Source organism: Corvus brachyrhynchos, unplaced genomic scaffold, assembly GCF_000691975.1.
Source record: "Corvus brachyrhynchos isolate BGI_N302 unplaced genomic scaffold, ASM69197v1 scaffold698, whole genome shotgun sequence".
In the NCBI taxonomy this organism is placed as follows: Eukaryota; Metazoa; Chordata; class Aves; order Passeriformes; family Corvidae; genus Corvus; species Corvus brachyrhynchos.
In genome coordinates this window covers 540216-557253 of record NW_008239535.1, presented here as the reverse complement: position 1 = coordinate 557253, position 17038 = coordinate 540216, and the positions used below count along the sequence as shown (strand labels likewise).

The 17038-nt window shown below is 41.4% G+C and overlaps 1 protein-coding gene across 3 annotated transcripts in view; it reads right to left on the bottom strand.

Annotated features, from left to right (window-relative positions):
- Positions 1–17038, bottom strand: part of PAG1 (phosphoprotein membrane anchor with glycosphingolipid microdomains 1) — an 87237-nt gene that overhangs the window by 50218 nt on the left and 19981 nt on the right. Inside the window, exon 1 of one of the 3 annotated variants that reach the window (XM_017741191.1) lies at positions 1172–1585. The exons of the other annotated variants lie outside the window; for them this stretch is intronic. The gene's annotated coding sequence lies outside the window, so the exon portion shown is untranslated. Of the gene's footprint in view, positions 1–1171; positions 1586–17038 lie in introns of those variants that run through there. 3 annotated transcript variants of the gene reach the window in all.

The window sequence follows — 17038 nt, the reverse complement described above, 5'->3', positions numbered from 1 at the left end:
TGCCACTGCCAGGATGTTTCCTGGAGCTTCTCCTACAAGGCAATGTGTTTATTCTTTGAAACAGTTGCTCCCTAAAGATTAAAACTGAACAGGAGCACAAAAGCAGCATGTGTCCTTTGGGGCTGCTACGTGCCATTGGGCAAACAGGAGGTACAAGCTGTGTTCTCCCAAATTGCACAGAAAAAACAGTGCTGCACAGGCAGAACTGAGTAAAGTTCTTCAGTTCAAACAAACTGCACTCTCCTCCTTTCAACCTCTTCTTAGCAAAAACCTTTCAAACACCACTTGTGTCATTAAGAGCTCCAGATCTAGAGTTCTGTGTGGTCTTCAATGCAGCTGAGCCCGTTAGCCCCAAAAACTTGTCAGCCTGGGCACACAAAATGAGCAACAGCCACAAGGCTTGTGCTTTTAAGACCATGTTCGTTATCATCCCCAAATAGTCGTACACATTCTCAAAAACAGACTTAACAACCACAAAGAACAGACAGCAATATGAACGGCACACACTCGGACAAAATATATCTTTACTTAGAAACTACAAAAAAATAGACATTTAAAACCCACTAAAAATAGGATCGAAGTACTAAGAGCACATGAGAAATACCAGCACAACAATGTAAATCTGTTTGGCACAGTCTGTGTAATCATAGCTATTGCGAAGTGGCTGGAAAAACAAATGCAACAATGATTTTTCTTTCTGCTGAGATATATGGAACAAATGTTAATTTTTTTACCACTGTACAGGATGCTTTTTACTCCAGGGAGTACCCTGAGGGGTGATGAACTGTCTCTGATAATAGGAAGAAGTATTTACCTTGCCTAATGGCTATATGTCAATGTATTTCTATTAGCAGAACTAATTTAATATTGCATATAAATAGTAACTTTTGGCTTAAAAAGTAAGATGGAGAAGGAAACTAAATAGTCTTTTCTTCCTCTGATGGGAATACATAGAGATTTTCTTATTACTGGTAATGCAAACTAAGCCCACATAAAGGAGAACAGACGAACTTCAATAACCCTCAGCACGATGCCGCCATGAAGCTTTATTCTCCCAAGGAGTACAGAGGACTTCGTAACTTTCCTCCCTGTTGTATCACTCTTATTTTAACAACCAACCAATAGCAGCAATTGCCACTATCTTATGCTACTCTAAAGATAAAAATATTACCTTTGATTAACAAGGACTCCTCATCCTAGACCCTCTTTGCATTGTGCAGAAGATACCAGGAGAAGCTGTTTTAGTAGGGCTCTGAAACTCCCTCCGGGTGTTAATGCAGCAGCTCCGGGCGCTCCGGCCCTGTCCGGCCGCTCCCCGATTCCGTATGCAGGGCGCAGATCCCACCTTCCCCGGCTGCCAGGCCGGGCACAGCCTGCGAACAATGCCGCCTCTGTCAGCCCGCCGAACGAGCAGTGCCACAAAGGCACGCTCATCCGCACTTCTCTTTTTTTGTTCTTCTTCTTCTTGGAGTACAGGGTGACGAGAACGAATGGGAGAAAAACGCTTATGTCTTTATGATTAGCCAAAGCTCCGCTGTGTCCAGGAGTGAGACAGTGTCAGCGCACGACGGGCACCCGGGCGCCTGGAGGGGAGATGGAATCTGCACTGGTAAGAGCACTCCCTGCGTCGCTTCACACATTTTTGTTTCGGATCCGTGGGTGGTTGCATGAGCAAGCAGCCGGAATAGGGGAGGAGTTAGACAAAATGCAATTTAGGACTTGGAAGCCTTGTCTGCCTTTCCGAGAGCAAGACGAAGAGGCGAAATCGCAGTGCGCTGACAGAGCAACATGCCCTTCCCACCCCGCCTGCTGCCACCTGCCTCTCCAAACTTCCCAGGAAAGCGCCTCTGCCTGCCTGGGCGTGATTCCCGGGACGGAGCACAGATACAGCAGCTGCTCTCGACCCCCCGGTAACCGCACTCAAGAGCCTCTGAGCATGCTGGCTCTTCGCTCCTGTCCCTCAGCATCACCAGTTTAATTTTCAAGGAGGCACGATGCTTCACGATCTTCATGAGCAACAAAGAGGATGAGACAATAAACTACATCCTCAGCAGATGTTTACAGCTGTCAGTAGGCAGAGGAGAAGACAGCAGCAGCTTAAATCTCAGTTTTCTGCAAAGCTTTCCTTGGAAATCAGAGAGGCAAAAGCCCTTTTAAAATCAGATGGCCATAGTTTTCTTGTTTTGAAAGTACTGTCATGTGCATATATTTCATGCAACTTCAGATTTGTTTTCTTTCCTATGAGAAAATGAGAAGCAATGTCTGGCTCAAGATGAGACAGTGATGAACCCTGCTGAAACCAATTAGAATACTACAATTTAACTCCAATATTCCCAAGCCAAGCTGTTTGATAGATGTGAGATGTTTCATGTTCCTCCACATTAATTATAGTTCAGATCTTAAAACACTGCAACTGAATGGAGCAGCAAGCAACATTGTGTTTTCTTCTTGAAGTAAATACCAAGGGACACACAGCCCTTGGGTGCAGCACAGCTGTGAATCCATTCCAGTCCCTGAATGAACCATCGCAGCCTTACAGTATTTTCCCATGCAATTAGTATTAATTGGTGACTTACTGGCAATCTCCCAGGAGCCCTATCTCACCCTTTTAGCCAGTCCTACCAGGTCAGCCTTGAGATGATCATCAGGGCTAGACAGTCATCCTGTTGCCCCACCTCTCAGGGCTCTTTCTTGCTCTTAAATTTTTGGGGACTTTGGCAAAGGTTATCTTGAGTAATGAACAATCAAAGACACACCTCTTCCAAATTGACATATTTGAGTTTGTAACATGAAACAGCAAAGTAAGAGGGTGACTTCTAGAGGGAATTTATAAGCATTTTTAGAAAATACGTTGTTTCAAAGCATTTCAACTGAAGCTAAACCCCGAAATAATTTTCAGAAGAACTGAACATCAGTGCTCAGTTCAGTGTCTGGATAGTAACAGACCAGTAAAACTCTTTATTTTGTACTCAAAATTAAGCTGATATAAGAAAGCTATAAATGAGCCATCACCTCTTCTTTTAATAACAATTCTTAAGGATACTATTTCCTTTTATCTAATAATAAGATAAAATTTGTCTTAGGCATCTTGTCAAATGGACTTAAGCAGGATCAAGAGTGCTTTGTATCAGCAGAGACCCACAACTCCATGGCAATAAATAAAATCGGATGTTTTTGACTGAACATTGTAAACATCTAGAACATATTTCAGAGTAGCTTCCAGGGCCAGTATCACAGTATGAACCTCTTTTTGCAGAATTACGTAAGTCATCTCAAAAGTCCATATACCACTATTCTTTAAAAACCAGCGCTGAGGTGGTTATTCAGGGTCAAAAGGATGCCTGAAAAGAGAACTGTGCAGGGGTCAGCCTACACATGCCATTCAAGATCTAGTACAAGATGGAACATCTAATGGTAAAATACATTAGGAAATGCTTGTGGCCAGAGGCAAGCAGAACTACTTTGACAAAACAGGTCAAGTATAATCAAGAGCAATGTCCAACAGGCTAGCTTTATTCCTCCTCCCTTTTCTACTTCTCGTAAGTTTCCAGTCCACATAAATCCTTGGCATTACTCTTCTCATATCACTTTTCTCTTTTATTGTACAACATTTAGAAACCACAAAATAACATCAATAGATGCCTAAAAAATGGTGTATTTTGGCTTAGAGGTAGTTAAGAACACAAGATAGTTATTTCTCTTGGAAATCTTGAGTCTGCGGTGGAGGAGCCTGCCTGTGCCATCTCACTTCATCTCTAACAAGTCATACCTTTAGATTTTACTTAGGGGATCATGTACTTAGCGTACACAAACTCAAATGTGAAGGCCGAAACTCATAGTCTGTACACTGGTCAACAGATGTAGAGAGATTTATCACTTACATGTAAGTGGTTTATATGACACAGTTTATTGATTTTTTTCCTTGGAGATCCTTCTCTTTCTGAATCTTTGTGATCCTACTTGATTTTCATTTTTTAAAGGCCTTACTGTCTTTTTTTCCCACATCTACGGCAAGTAAAGATCCGAACATTATTTGTCAGGGCCACATGAAAAATGAATACTTTCAGACTATTCTCACAAATATTTTAGAAGTACAGAAGAAAACCTCACTTTCACTGGTGTAATTTCACAGCAATTCCATTAACTTGCAGTATCTTTGGATGTACACCATCCATCTGAGACAGCCCTCACCTCTATCTCACCCATCCTTAGCTCTCAAAGTGTATAAAACCACAAGGATATTACTCAGGGCAGTTTGGGTGCCAGAAGAATTTTGTCATTCAGTGGAGGGATGGATTAACGAACCACAGAATGAAAGTTTCAGAGAAGATCTTTTCCATAAAATCATGCAAGAGGAAGGAGCACAGCACACATGCTCTGGCAGGGACAGGAAGATGCCATATGTGTGTCTTTGGAGGTGTAGAAAAACTATTAGATTTCTTAGTAAGATGCTATTCTGAAAAATCTGGTTTGCTTACAGGATTGTAAAACACACACATGTTCAGACTCCCACTTTATATCTACAACTAAGAGAAAGAAGGACACAACATTCAGTTTTCTGAAAACACAAGGCCAAGAGATTCTTTCTCCAAAGAAGTATGCCAAGACTTAGTCACTGCCAGTCTAATACCCTGATAGCAAATTCAATCTTTACAAATACAAAGCAAACATCTTTAAGCAAATTATGAACATCTCTGGCCATACAGATAAGACTTACACTTGTAAATTACTTCTCTAAATAGGTGTTATATCAAATCTCCACCGAGTCTAGGATTGATGTGTTCAGCCTGCATTAGGTGATAATGAAGCCTGAACCCGAGAGATCTTAGTTAAATTTGGATTAGCTGTTGATGAAAACCAATTTGATAACACTGCTTATTCTAGACCTCCCTCAATTACAGTTTTTCCAATTAAACTTGTCACTGCTATTACTTCTTTCTAAGAGCATTACTTTCAGTCGCAGTTTTGTTTGTAGTGTTACATGGCGTTGGCACATGCACCTCATCAGGTCCTTCCACTTGCCTGAGACAAATGCTGGATCATAGCAGGTCCTCTCCATCTATGGGAGACTAAACACAAAATTACACTTAATCCAGCATCACCTCTTGCTCTGGCTGGGAGCCTGTCAGAGCTGGAAAGTGCATATCTCCTATGCATGCTGAAGACAAACACACACCAGACTGCCCCCACTGCTAAGAGGTCTGTATTTCACCTTGAGCTACTGATCAAACTCTAGTATTTTACTTGGATACAGATCATTTGGGTCAATGCTCTGTTCTCTGCTAAAAGCTCTTTAACTCTTGACTAACTCAGGTCATGTGGATTTTTAACTTGGCATAATTTGCACGTGTCCAAAGCCCCTTCTCAGAGCAGTCAAGTCAAAGCCTTACAAAGATCTGAAGTATACCAATACAATCTCATATTCTGTACTACAAGAATGCAAATAATTTTCTTAAATATTTTTTCTTATGGAAGTTGGTTTGCAACATTACAGTAATGATGAACTACTGCACATCCGGCAAAGTATTTAAGAATAACGGATGTCATTTGCAGATTTATTTCTCACCTGTCTGGTAAGCACTGATAGTGGAACTGAAACTTTCACCTCATCTGAGGTGAAAGCATTTGAGCATGGCTCTTTGGTTTCCGTTTGTAGCAAACAGAATTTCCAACTGCTTTTTCACCCATGTACTTGATAGATTTGGGCTTGTTTTGTCCAGACAAGACCAAATGTATTCAATCCATTACAGTCAAGACTAAATACTTACATATGGTTTCCTAATGTTACTCATTAGGACATAGATGGCTACAAATGTGCTTCCTTCGACTTCAGCTGTCTTTTATTCTTCCCTGCAGCTTGCTCATTTTTCTTAAAAATGAAGAAAGAAGTCAAATTACTGAGTTTTCATTTTCTACTCTTCCTAATTTTCAAATTTATGTCATTTATAAGGCTCAACTATTCTGTGACAAGAGCTTTTTACACCATTTAACAGGACCAAAATCTTGAATGAACAGAGATTGTCTTTTTTGTTTTCCGATTTTCCTCTCCTACATCCACCCACTTTTCCTATTTTCCACTCCTTAATTAAATTTCAGGTCAGAGATCTTTCTGACTCAATATATCCAAATGTTTTCAGATTTCGTTAAAAAATTGTGCAAATCCATTATCCTATATTGTCATATCCAACCAGGAGAAACTCCCCTGAATTATTTGAATATATGGACAAGATCTGATTATCTAAATCAAATTGCTAATCTCTAATGCACAAGGGAATATATTTTTCTTAAAAAAAGTCAAATATGATTATAGTATGCTCAAAATAATCAATCAGACTATAAGATACTAGTGGGCAGAGGTTCTGGGAATGGAAGTGACACCACTCTAATCAGGAAAACAGCCACCAGAAGATATACATCTATTTATGAGGGTTTAATTTTGAGATTATAAGTGCAAGAGACAAATAATGACATTCTCCTGTCATTTGCTGACAAGCTGTGATAGAGAGAAGCTTTGTCACTACTTCATCACCATCCTCAACTGCTCTGCATCTTGCCTCCAATGCCTGACTTGCATTTCTGAGTCCTGATCCTGTCAGACCTGTTCGAATTATCCCAGTTTTTCCTGCCATGAGTGGTGGCATCCTACTCAGCAAAAGCATACCAGATAAAAATGTTGGTGCTCAGGAAATTGCATTACATGAAAAGTAATTATTAAGATGTGATTTTCTCTGTACAAGCATTTGCACAAACTATACAAGTCCTCTTACCACAGCCACTGCCATGTAGAAACTGTGGAAGCACATTTAAGTATTGTATCAGTGATAAAAGTGTCCACACCATTTATTTATTCATAAAAGAAGGAACATGAAAAAAAAAAAAAAGAAAAGAAAAAAAGAAAAAATCCCCACTCTTAGAAACCTTTGTATAAGTACAGTGAATTGAATTGAGATAGTGTTAATATTCAAAGTTTAATTTCAGGAAAAACAGGATGGGATGTAGACTGTCAGCTCACAGTTCTAGGTCTCTGATTATCACTGTATCTTTCACAGTGAAAACTGGTTTAAAAATCAGGAAAAACAAGATGGACAACCTTAGACCCATTCCAAACAAGAAGCTGGTTAATGACATCAAACATTTCTTAATGCAACTAAAGCTCTTTGTGCTCTCCTCCTAAGTACCCACAGGACAGAACAGTGAGCTGGCTGCCCCTGCACCTGCTTCATGTGACACTAGACTGAAATCTATCAGTATTGCCCAGAGTTTGACCTATGTTTCTGGTATAAAAGAAAAAAAATCTGAAAGGATCTGCTGGCCTCTCAGATTCACACAGCTTTTGAAGCAGGTGAACAACAGATCAGTAAGAGATGGTGTTTCCACCTTTTTTCTGCTATTGTTGTGGGATTTTATGCTTTTTGCCAGGACTCCACACTACCTGTGAGAGATCAGACCTGGTTTTTTATCTAATACTGTCCTTCAATACTTTGTTCTCCCTTGGAGATACGTGTTGTGGATGGACTGGCACATATCTGAAAGCCTCACCCAAGCTTAGTTCACAAGGCTGAACTGAAAGAATTTAGAGACTAATTAAAAAGGAACTTAAAAGAGCAAATCTTTCAAGTGTCTGATAATGCCAGTCTTAAGCAAGGGTGCTGCAAAACCGGGCCCTGCCCTGACTTTAAAGCACACCTTAAACAATCACTTCTGAGAGTGAAGTGGCCCAATAAGCCAGAGGTATCTGCCCACCAGGGGAGTGCCGTAAAAGCTCTCAAAGTATCTGCTAATAAAGGCTTTGCCCTGGTCACACGGCAAGGCTGTGACAGAAGCTGATTGGCTTAGGTTTTTTTAAATAACTAATATCAACATAGTGAAAGCTATCCTGAGCATAAAGAATAAATTCCAGCTAGCAAGTAGAGGCCCTGGCATGCCCCTACTCCACCAGCCTTTGGTACATGAAAGCCACCTGCAAGGGAGACTTGACCCTGTAACATCAAGGCTCTACAGGAGCATGGCTCAGTAAAGCAGGCACTGCCAAATGGGGGGTGCTGAGGCAGACCACCACTGGCCAGCCTTCCCCTGCATTTCAGTGGGTGAGTTTTGCAGGTAGCTGTCTTTTGGCTGCCACCACCTACCACGCTCCTCCTGTGCACGGGAGGTGACATGTGGACTGGACTGATGGACGGAGAATGCAGAGCATCACTGCTCTGACCAGTGTCCCAACAAGGACTTCCCAGAACATTTGTATGTCTCTCCTTTTTGAAAATGACCTTTTAAATCACTTTGCCAGTGAAAACTGAATGTGATGTTCAAAGGAAACCTGCAGTAACTTGTGGATGATAAGATTTTTTTTAACTCTTTGAATGTGGCTTCTTCATTTACATGAGTGGCTGAGACAGTCAGAGTGTTAGTGTGCATATTCACCACCTCCAGACTCCATGCTGGACAAAATGTACTGGAGAAGACAGTAAACAGAATTTCCTATGCCAACTCACTGAGCTGGGAGAGATGCTAGCATAAAACCCTAAATCCCAGAAATGGGATTTGCTTAATCAAGCAAGCTTTGCCAGAAGATGTAATCACACACCGCAGAAGATTACATTAGCCTTTTAGAAAAAAACCCACACTTAACCAACTCCTGAAATTCTGCTTTGGTATTTGCATTAAATCCATGCAAATGGTATGGGCTTCAGCATGTGTTTTCTCCCACACCAAAGCAGCCAGATGGACAGCCAGGGATGTGAGAAAAATATTTTCTGCTAAGCCTGAGGGGAGATGAACAAGAAAAGAAGCCCCCATGTGCTTCCCCCCAAGTCCAGTGCATACATTCCACCCCCCATACTGTGAGCCTGGTTTTCACAGAGCTTCCTTCTTTTGACTGTGGAGAAAGCAGTGGCCTGGCAGCCAGTGGGCAGTACTCCTGCCAGCACCTCAACCACAGCCAGGAAGTGCACCTGGGGTGCTCTGTGCTGTGTCAGAGCAGGAAAAAGCCTGGGCTTCCCCACCTTCACTGCCCTGCCACCCAGCAAGGCCCTGGGAAGAGGGGTCACCCTGCAGCACAGCCATCGATTCTTGCAACACAGAAGGTGGCTTTGTATAAATAGCTTTTGTTCCACTAAAATTCATTTACACGAGCTTGCTTCCTTCCTAACAGTTGTTAATGGATTTCATTACAGTTTTTCTCCTCTTTCATGTACATTCCTCCCTCCATGAAGAAGGCTTTGGAGCAGCTGCAGCCAGCTGTGGCTTCCCCACTGGGACCCTGACTGCTGCCTCTGAGACACCAGTGACAGTCCTGTGATGATGGAGAGCATCTTAACTGCAGACAAGATTGTTTGCTGCTGCCATGGGAATCCGGGCAGCAAAGCGCTGCTCACATTCCAGCCAGGGACAAGATGAGTGTGCCTTACATACTGCAAGAAGGAGAAGCACTTCATTTGAATTCAGTGGGGCAGAAGAAACAAATTCATCACATAGAATGTTTAGGAAAGCCTCACCCCCTCTGAAGTGTTTCAGGAATAATGTTCAAAAAATGGTAATTGTACCCTCCCCATCTTTGTTTTTTCTAACTGACGAAGGGAAAGACAAAACATTCATTGTCCTTTTCCATCATTTTTAAAATCCAATTTTTGGGTGGCTGTTAGCATCCTCTCTGCATTAAATACCAGATTTCACCATGAGTCAAAGCCTGATTATCTTTGCTTGGACCAATCTCCTAGAACATCAGCCTGGAAAGCATGCCCTGGGAAACAAATCAGTACTTCCTGACACGTGAAGCATCTCAGCTGATAATCCCAATCAGGCCAACTAATGTGGATTTCTTCACTGTTTTACTTTCCTAATTTTATAGAACACAAAGAAAGGACACTCAAATAAGGGTATTTCACATGTGCACGTCTGGCATTTCACATGCGCATACACTTCAAAACTAAACCCCAGATGTTAAGAATGTGAAATACCAGACATATACAGATATTCTCCAAGTGATCCTATTAGGACAGAGATATAATTGGGCTGGCAGATACACTTTCAAAAATTACAGGTCTTGTACAAACAGAGAAATCTCCTCGCCTCTCTCCATCAGGCAGCTTTTACTGCTTGGTTAGCTGGTGTTTTTTAAGTTCAATCAATTCCAAATCCTGATAAAACTAAGTTTATTTTCCTTGGTCATAAGCTCATAAAACAGAAGAAGAGCTTAATGCAAAAATGTGAATAAGTTAGGGAGTCATTTAGATATTTGCTCATTTAAATAGGGGGCATTCTTTGCACTAATTTAATGTCATCAAGTAAGCATGGGAGGCGTCAAATGCTTTGGCTTTTATGTTGCTCCTTACTGATATAATAATAATTGCCACTAGCTCCTTTAAAAAAACCCCACCAAAACCAAAACACACTCACCATGCTATTTGGGAGTTTACAAAAATTTAACAGAGGGGAGAGCATAAAAGGATAAGGGCCTGAAGTCATGCCTCCAGGCAAAGTACATATTTACCACCCACTATAAACTATGTGCAAAACCACTGTTCATGGATACAAAGACAAGACCAGTCAAGGTCTGCTGTTACCTGTGACCTACCTTCTCCAAATTCTGCTCCGTGCTCCTGTTCTTCAACTACCTCTTTGCTGCAGCTGCATCCCTGTCCTCCCCCTGCCTGCTGCTCCAGCCCCTCTCCTCCTCTGACAGCATTAGCAGTACCTCTCAGAACTGCATATTGCCTGCTTGATTCATCACTGAATCAACACAACATAAATCCCCCAGGTACACCACAGCACTGCTACATGAATGCTTCATCTATGCTGCAAGAGCATCTTTTAAAATGCCTAGAAAATTGTTTTAGAAGACCACGGTTTTGTTCTTGCAGCACTCTAGCCAGGAGGTGGTTAAAACAAAGGCAAAAGAACCCAGCAAATAATCTGAAAGACTGTATTCCCATCATGTTTGCCACTTCCAATCCTATTTTTTCCTATACAAATCTTTGTGCAGTTGCTCTGTTGAAATCATTAGGAAGGCTCTGGCTTTCTGCAGGTGGAAAAGGCCAGAACCTGATCCTGAGTGCAAGAGCAACACCTCTTCACCCACCGTGAGCCTGCGGTGCCGCGTCAGTCCTTTATTTCTCCAGACACGCCTGCTTAGGAAGAAGCTTTTACAGGAATTGTTTCAAATACATTCTGTCCCACACAATCATGCAGCCAAAAAAGTTTAAACCCTGCTCTTGACATAGTCTTTTTCAATACAGATGGGAGTTCATTTGAACCATTTGTCTTTCACATTTGTGTTTTCAGCTTCACAATTTCCATTTGCTCAAGACCTCTTATCACATCTCATTCTTGTTTTAGCACTAGCCCTAAAAGTTACAGAGTTGATTATTTTGATTCAGCATCATGCCCTATTGTCAATTTGCCTTAACATGAGAAAGACAAAAGAAACAGCCCTACCCCTCCATATAATTTTATGTTCTCACTAATAGTGTCTGAAGGGTGGATAAACGTGTGAAAACAAAACAGAGCTGCACAGTACAAGGGGAAAGATTCCTATCACTGCTGAGAGCCCATCTTCTGTGTTTTCCTGACTTGGCAGTAAACTAGAGACACTCCCAAATGGTGACAATGAACAAGGAAGTTTGCTTTGCAAACAATTCCCTTTAAAAAAGCCTTTCAAGGAACTATTTGGTCGTATTAAAGTTTTTGTCCCTTAAACATGCAATTCTCTACTGAAAGCAGATAATGTTAAGTAAAGTACCGGAAAATGAAGTGGCTTAAGATTATACACAGTCAGTTGGGCTTTCTCTAAAGAAACACTACACAGACCTTTACAGCCTGTGAAGCTGAGTTTCTAGAAGCCAAAAGAAGCAGAATGGAGTAACTGAAGGCTTGTGTCAAAGGACAGCAGCAGGCAGGACCCCACACAATGGGTCTGCATTGCAACCGAACTAATACCCTTGTTGCATAACAGGGCAGGAGCAATAAATAGGAATTAAAGGGAAGATTAATTCCCCGTGAGTTTTACAGCTAAGAGGCATATTATTGGGGCAGCAACACCAGCCAGGAAGTTTTGATCCTTATGGCTAGCCTGGTTACCACACCAAACCAACCTTGACTCTGCGACGCCACAAGCAGGACACCCTGTGAACGATACAGATGAGGGGGCTTCGGAGAGCTAATGTGGAAAACATGTAACAGAGCATGTCTCATTCAAATAACCTCATTCATGGCTTTAGCTTCTGAAAGGAACAAAAATAAAAGCGAAGAAATGACACTAGCAATGCTTGCCTTCACTGTCAAGAAGTGGAACCTACTATAAAAGCTGAAAAATTATAAATACAAGAGTTTAGGAGTGTAGAAAGAACTAGGTGAAATCAGAGCAAAAATGTGCTTGCAACAAAGCTACGAAGAGAGTAACAAATAGAACTGGCAAAAATACTGGTACATTCAAAAAAAATTGAAATCATGAAGTTCAAATTAAAGCTACTTAAGACTTAGTTACAGGTATGACAAGAAATACACCTACAATGAAGAAAATAAAGCAAAATGGACTTAACAAGAAATGAAATTATACTAAAATGAAGCCACATTAAATTCTGTGCAAGTTGTGAAAGAGTCTTTACCGTCCCCCCCTCCCCCCCTTTTTTTTTTTTTTACTAAACAGTAGAGCTCACCATCTGTTTGTGGACAGCACACAACAAGAGTCTTGAAGCCCTGAAAAAATCTGTACCAGGAAACCTCCATTCTCACTCTAGTATCCCATAGCACAGCCACACCAAGTTCAGCTCTCCGTATGTCGCTGAAAGTGTTTCAAGCAAACCAAGCAGCTCTGTGTGGAGAGTTGCAGGATCCCTGCAGAGCTCGCGTGTCTCCACCAACATCATGCTCCCCACAAACCCCAGCACCCAAGGAACAAATCCTTTTGGCACTAAGCTCACCTAGGGCCTTAACAAAACCATCCCCACTGTCCTGTAGCAATGGATGTCCCCCTGGGTGTGACCCCATGGCGCGGTGTCTCACGGACAGCCCACCATCCCCTGGCCTGCTTCTGGGGGCTGCCTGCCTGGGAGGGCCTGCTGAAGGGGTAAAGCCAAAACATGCAGAGAAACTGAGACAAAAGTTCTTTTCTCATTCCACCCTGTGCAAAGATCTGAATCTTCAGCTTTTCTGGCAAATCGTCACCTTTCAAGCTTTTATCCTCTCCACCCCAAGCACTGCTACTGAGAGTACTTCCAGGCTGAGGAGACTGCCACTACATCAATATTCATCAAGGAGATCCTGAAGAAAGTTCATTTATTTTTCAGAATTATTACAGTTAATTGGAAACATCTGCTACAACTATCTGCATGCCAGAAACATCCCGATCTACTAGGCAGTCTCTGCAGGAATACCCACTCTGTCCTTTCTGGATAGGTTTTGCCATCGGCATCTTCGTTGTCAAAGAAGAGACACCATAAGACTAATCGGCCAAATGCAGAGTTTAAATTGTCTCTGCTCATTTTCACACAAAGCAGTAACATATGTTGCGCTGTCACAGCTGTGAAAGATATTTTCATCTCCATGTTGGCTTTTAATTGCTTTCTTGCAGTGAACCAGGTCAAAGAGTTTTGGGAACAGTACTCCCCTCTGATACCCAGTAGCATCCTTAACCTAATAGAGTGCTGCAGTGAGAATATCCAAGCACAAGAAATCAACATTTCACATTTGTATTGAGATTAATGCCAATATATTACATGAATGTAAGTACATTATTTAATGTAACGTGAATGTTGAATATTTGTTGAAGTATTTATGTGAATAAAGGATAACTATTTGAATGTCCAGTGGGAAAACGTTCCTGTGGGGATAGAATACAGCCTAACTATGAAGCATTTGCGAATTCCAATAAATATTCACTGAGAGCTAGTGAAAATCTGGGCTGGAACTTACAAACATAGAATTTCTAAACAGGTTGTCAATCATAATGAAAAATGCATGTGCAAACTGGACTTTCTAAGTTATTATTAGCCTTCTGTCTGACTCCATTGTAATTTTCTTTCTAATAGGCTGAAGCATGAGGCATGATCATTTTTAGTAAAAAGATTCTGTCAAAATTGTGAATGATTAATGAAAACCACAATGCCAAATTTATTTTTTTAAGGAAAAAGATGAACAAGACATTCATATTAAGGAGTGAAGCACTGACGAAGTGAGATGAATGTTTATACTACAGACTTGCTCATAACAGCTGGAGACTTCTTACTGGCTGTATGAGGCAACATGATGAAAAAACTAGTTTAAAAGGTATGGGGTAATAACTCAGAACCTCCAAAGACATCTTTGAAGCAGATGCTCTTCCCTAAGATGCCAGACTAGGAAACCTTGATCAGGGAGAGGAAAAAAAAAAAGCAAATTAAAAAAAAAAAAAGGGAAAAAAAAAAAAAGAAAAGCTGGTATTTCAAGCTAGATTTTTTTAAAAATTAAATTACTATGGGTAAAATTTTCACACAGATGGTCACTATGAATTCTCATCCCAAACCAGATTAGAAAAATATTTTCTTTTTACATGAAGAGCAGAAATCAATCTTCTGTAATATAATCTTCTTAGGTCCTTGCCTACCCCAAGGGTAAGAACCACCACAAATTTCTTGTTTAACGGTGTGGGAATGTACAATTGTTTGTCAACACCATTAAGAAGTTTCAAATCATGGTGAAAGAACTTGCACACATCAACAGGCAGAAAAATGAACTGTGAAAAGCAAGAAGATCATGTAATGTCTGGATACATATTTTCATTTGGCAGAATTGTGATGCTGATAGTAATAATGCAAAAATAATAAGGCCTCTGACTGAAAGAGCAAGTATTCCCTTATCGCCTAGAACAGAGTAGTTCCCACACTATAACTGCAGCAATAATTAGGATGTGAACTTCCAGTTTTCTTCCTTTCATATAATGAGGTTATGAGGACCTTCATCACTTCATCTCATGAGTTTGAACCAACTGGTTTGTATTTTTTTCTGCCTTCCTCAAGAAGAGGCAATGATAAGGCAGACAGTGATTATCAGTGAATATCAAGAGATATTAAGTGAATAAATGCATGAACATCAGTGTTCAGGTTAAAGGTCAATGCCAGTTAAGAAGTATTCTTGAACCCTGATGATACTGCTATATAAAAATAATACAACTGCTCTGCAATTTTAAGGCATAATCAAGTAGAAAATTATAGAGTGAAGTGTATGGTCCCTGAGCACATTCATAGGTCTTTAGACCATGAAAAATAAAATCCTTTCACTCATTTGGACTGTGAAGCAGCTTTTTCTTAGAGAAACTGTGGTCACTGGACAGTGCCACAGCTTCCTCTATCCCCTTGGGGAAAGCCCTGATCAAACTTTTCTGGATTCACTGCAGAAATGCAGAAGCTGTACTCACAGGGAAGTGGGAGATGTGCCATTTCTGTTGCTATTAAACAGAACTAGATGATGGAAAGAAAATCACACATTCTCGTCTGTAGCATCAAGTTACTCTTGCTTCTCATGTTTGTTGGCTTGCCATGCTGCACGTCTGACACAAAAGACAATCTTACTCTCAAAGCACAGCAAATCAGCAAGTAAAATTCTTGGAATAACAACACTGAAATCTGTCCAATACTTTCCTAAAAATGCATATTAAATCTGCTTCAGCCATGGAAACTTGATTAATGTGTTTAATATATTTGGAAGAAATAATAATTCATGTCAAGGGTAAACAATGCAAGCATGGAAACTGGGTGAGAATAATATGAAGAGGAAAAAAAAACCCAGCATATGCTTCAGGATACAATCCCACTACCGATAACCATTGTCATGTCAAATTCAAAAAGCAAGCTTTACGTGCCCTAACTGGAGTAAACTGTCATCTCCACTCATTCCCAGTGTGATAGTTAAGGCAAAACAAGCATTAGCATATGAATAAATGAAACTAATGGCTGGATCTTCTGTGAAATCTTAAACTCTACTTTTTCAAGATTAAGGAGAACAGAAATTGTGACACATGCTTTCTCCTGAAATCCACAGAGCCCAACAAACCTCAAGTGAACACATGCAAGGAGGGAAGATGAGCAGCAACAAGACCACGGAGGAAGCAGCACCTGCTCCGACCCAACCAAGCACCACAAGCTCCAGCGCAGAGCTGCTGCCCGTACAGCTGCAGGCTGATCCTGGGGCCCAGCAAAGCACCCACCACATCCTCCTCTGACACTCAAGCTGCTCCTCACTGCCCCAAGGTCCCCTCCCAATGGCAGTATCCAAGCAGCAGAGAAGCCATGCCTTCCCCAGAGCACAGTGACAGTACCTAAGGGTACCTGTAAGTGCCTGCCCTTGGCATGGTGTGCTGCTGGAAGGCGGCACAGCAGAGCTCATACTCGCTCGTAGTGTGCCTGGCATGGAAAGTCAACTCGATCGAACAATTTATGAAGAGCTGCAACCTGCCTTTGGGAACTACAGAAGTGTGAGACACAGCACTTACCATCAGGACACAGCTCTCTCTTGTTTTCCAGGAGCAAAACTTACGTGCTGTAAAAATGGATTTTTTCTATTTCTCCGCAGGCAGGCCAATATTTAGGTTGTGCTTATGAGCAGTGATGGTTTATCATCCAAAGAGGAGCAGAAACTCAGCACATACCCACAGCAGCAAAGGGCCTGGGATAAGCGCATTTGACTGACAACCACCCCTCCAGAAGCTGCAGAGTTTGCTCTCTCTTAAGTCTTCCCCTCTCCTGCTGTGCTGCAGCTGCATGCACAAGAACACATCATCCTTCCTGCTGCTCACAGTGCACAGACACAGACACCACTGGGAAATGCTTCAAACACGTGGAAGCAGCTAGCAATTTAATTAAAACATCCACACACAGAGAGGCACACGCACATCCCATTCCTCAAGAGAAACACCTCAAATAAATACAGGAGCACAGAACTGCAAGGCAACTCACAAGTCCCTTCTATGAACTCCATGATGCTCCATCCTAAAGCTGCTCTTTATTTTTACCTCTGCTACACCTGGAGAAGTCTGTTAATGAACCTCAGAGATAATCATTAACTGATTTTT